Consider the following 4,277-nt stretch of genomic DNA (forward strand, 5'->3'; position numbering starts at 1 on the left):
TTTTTTTTTTTTTTTTTTGAAGCTTCAAAGTCAGTCTACATGCATTACAATTGCATGGAAAAGCATCAGCAGTTTTCAGAATTTTTTTGCTCAAGAAAAGTAAAAGTCAAAAGAAAGACAGATATTTGGGGGGAGGGTAAACTATCCTTTTTTAGGCCAGTGCTGTTATCAGCCTTGATGTAGATGTTGAGCTCCAAGCTCATTAGGATCCTCTGCCTGTTAGAGTTATCACATTAAACCCAAATTGATTAATTGAAAACGAGAACCCACAGGGAGGTTTCAGAAGTGCTGTATGAGTGGCTTCCATCGTTGTGCTTCCATAAATAGACTTAATAATTATTCTGTCCCCTTTGCGTCATGCAAAACCCCTACCCTGCTTTCCCAGCAACAACCCTTCAGAACACGTTATGCTTTTTTGCATTTGCATTTATTATGCCTTTTTCATTACCTCTAGAAGGAACCCGTACCAGATTTGTTTTGGCTACTGCATTAGTTTGTCTTCCTTATTAGGGGACATGTGCATTCAAACTTTTCAGCCTTGCTTGTTTTTAAGGAGGGGGATTACATAGCGACATAATGCACTAGGGGGCAGACAGTCAAATTAAAAACACATAAGCCAAGTGCACATCTCTCTTCCACTCAAGCGTGAATGGTTTCCAAAAGTATTCTCATTCCACTGAGTCAGCCCTGCATACACAGGGATAGGGTAAAAAAATAAATATATTAATGAATGAGATGAGAGAAAAGTGTTTTAAAATGCATTGCAGTCTAAATTGCATGGAATGCAATAAGAATATTTGTGACCTCACAAACAAAGCATTTGAGTCCAAATCTGACCAATTAACCCTTGTCAAAACAATTGTATTTGAATGGAATCATAATTTAGAATCAATCCTAATATGATCAAAGAATCACCTTTCAGTTTATTTTTCCAAACCCTATTAAATTCTCCATTAGGATATGTATTTCAGTACTTTTGGATCATTTTCTAACTATGATAGAAACGCCACTGCAGGGTTATTATAGTTAACAAAAACTAAAATTAAAACTAAAACCATAAAAAATGTAATTATTTCAAATATAATACAATAAACATGAACAGGAATGAAATAAATCATTGAAAAACATTTTTATTTCAATTACTTGCCCAGGCAACATTTTTCTTTGTATTTTAATTTAGTTTAACTTGATGTACTAAAATACCTAAAAATTTAATTAATAAACAATTCATAAAAACTAGGCTATACAGACATATTAAATAAAAATTACAATAAAATTACTTAAACTTTAAAATCAAAATTAAATAGAAAATGCAAAAAAAAAAAATCAAAATATTAATAAAAACTAGATAAGACCTTGTTCCACTGGCATTCTGGTTTACACATGCTTATGTTTTATAATGTTTAATTTATGCAACTGGGACATCTTCATTAATGTTTTAGAACTTTCATATTCACTCATTTGTTTATAAAGCTCATTACCCGAGCAACACATTGTGCCTTTGTGAAGCTATTTGGCTAATGATGCCTTCATATTTGGCTTAACTTTGCGGCACTGATGTGTTTATTCAAAAGCAGAAGTGTACAACATTCGGACTGTCAAAAACTCATGGGTCTCAAGCTGCCGACTGTTCAATTATTAAAGGGGTCATATGATGCTGCTAAAAAGAACAGTATTTGGTGTATTTGGTGACATGAATGTTTCAGAAGCAGCAAACAGTGCCAATAGACGGGGGTTAATTGAGAGGGTGAGCCGTGGTCAGATAGTTGACTGGCAACATCGTTCCTGAAAAGAGCATACAAATGCTGCTTTCTGGTAAGTGCTTTGGCTATAGTTTCTCAGTTGAACACCCTGGAGTGTTTTGTTAAGAAATTCTGAGCATATTGCAAACAGGAAAGTCTGAAAAATGAGCTGACGGAATTGAGCCATGAGAGACTGTAGCCTAAATGTTATCAAGTGGAACAAAAATTACTTTAGTCTCAACTAGTATTTTGACTACAGGCTCATTTACTAGGGAAAAGACCTGCTGTTTAAAATACTTTATATTTTACCTCTAGAATTCACATAAAATTGATTTGTGCTGTGAAATGAGACTTGAGTGCATGCATAATTGCACTCAATTAAGCATGGAATGTTCTTAAGATTTACACTGTGTGTGTGTGTGTGTGTATGGTGTCAAAAGTGACATTCATAAATTCTATTTCACATAAATATACTCTTCTTTTCAACTTTCATTCAAAAAATCTTAAAAAATGGTTTCCACAAAATATTAAGGAGTACAACTGTCTTCAACATTGCTAAGAAATGTTTCTTGAGCAGCAAATCAGCATATTAGAATGATTTCTGAAGGATCATGTGACACTGAAGACTGGAGTAATGATGCTCAAAATTCAGCTTTGCATTACAGAAATAAAATTACATTTTAAATATATTAAAATAGGAACTGTATTTTTGATCAAATAAATGCAGCATTATGCGTAATAAATAAATGAGCTTAATAAGTCTTACTACCCTTAAACCTTTGAAAAGTAGTGTAACTGTGCAACTAAAAATGCTAAATTAAAGTTAAATTAGATTTTTGCATTTTCTAAAGAAAAACCGTGCTTTTCACAAAGCTAAAGTGCTGTGGGTGCATTTCAGGTTGTAAAAGTTACTGCTTAGATGTTCTGTCTGGTCGCTAAAAGTTCACAAATCTATATTTTGACATATAGAGAAAGCTCAGTTCCTTTTATGCAACTCTGTGGCAAGCCACATGATTCAAAGTATCTACATTTTATATTTGTTTAAAAAAAAATGTATGAGCCCAAGGTTTAATACTTCAGGGTCAAAGATTTGCAAACCTCTTGCAAACACCTGATTATCATATAAAGTACCTACCTAAAGCGCATCTGATAAGTGTGATAATGTAGCATATGAAACGAAGTCTGTTTTTCTGTTTACTGGAGTGTGAGATGAAAACACATCTTGTTTTTTTTTTTCTTTTTGCTCCCTTGAATGCAAATGGGCCAGATTGAACCCTGGGGCTTTAGTGTCCCCTGCTCTAGACAGAGAGGTGGGAGGGGAGTATCTCTTTAAAGAAACCAAAAATTCATACTTTTTTGCTGAATAAAAAAGTTAAACACAACTCAAGCAAAAGCAAAATATCCCAAAAGTCACAGTACGTGTTCCAGGAGTTACGCTGAGACCAGAGGAGCCACGTCAATCAAAAAGAAAGGAGGAAGTAATGCGGGGCAAGAGATGGTGAGATGAAGCGAAAGATTCCATCTTTCCCTGGAGCGAGTGAGACGGATGTCAGTGAACACAAAGTCCCAGGAGACTGTGTGGGGCAGAAGCTCCACTTTCCAACATCTTACACACTGTTTAGACACAGTTTTTACTTCTTTAATTGGGTCCATATATAGTGACATAATGCACATAAGTGCCTGAACACCCTGCGCAGCTGCTCCGAGACTGAAGGAACGCAAGCAGATAGGACTTCACGATGGTCCTGTTTGAACAGGAAACATCTCATCTAGCCAACCTGCATACATTATGTAGCTCACACAGTATGTCTTGCATCTGCATGGAAACAAGTCATTAAATGTGAAAGAAATTTAAATTATGTAAAGATAGAGTACAGCCACTTCAGATTGACTGCAGTGTCCATCAAAACTCACCGCATGTGACTGTCCTTCAGAAAACAAGCATGATAAGCAGTTCTGTAGCTGGTACATCAGTTACAATGGATTCAAAGCACTGGGATGTTTTGACTCGTGAATATATGGCTCAAAGTCGAGATTCAGCATGTTTTTTTTTTTTTTTTGGCATTGAAGCTCTTGGTTTGAAGAACATATCTTGCCAAAATGCAATTACATTTGTAAATATAATTTTTCTTCTATCTTTACAGTTGTATTAGTGTGCACAATTATTTCTTAGCAGCAGGCTAAACACATTTTTAGTGTAATTTAAAATATTTAAAAAGTTAAAACTAGTGCTGTTAACCGCTTAATCGCATAAAAAAAACGTTTTTGGTTACATAATATATGTGTGTAGTGTACTATGTATATTTGTTATGTAAATATAAGTACACACAAATAATGTATATTTAAGAAAAATATGTTATCTTCATATATATATATATATATATATATATAAATTATATGAATATAAATATACAAACGTAAATACATGTAAATATTCTCAAAATATATACTGTATGTATGTGCATTTATAATAAATACACACAGTACACACACACACATATTATGTAAACAAAAACTTTTATTTTGGATGGATTA

Source organism: Sinocyclocheilus rhinocerous, unplaced genomic scaffold (genome assembly GCF_001515625.1).
Source record: "Sinocyclocheilus rhinocerous isolate Xijiao unplaced genomic scaffold, SAMN03320098_v1.1 scaffold623, whole genome shotgun sequence".
Lineage (NCBI taxonomy): Eukaryota > Metazoa > Chordata > Actinopteri > Cypriniformes > Cyprinidae > Sinocyclocheilus > Sinocyclocheilus rhinocerous.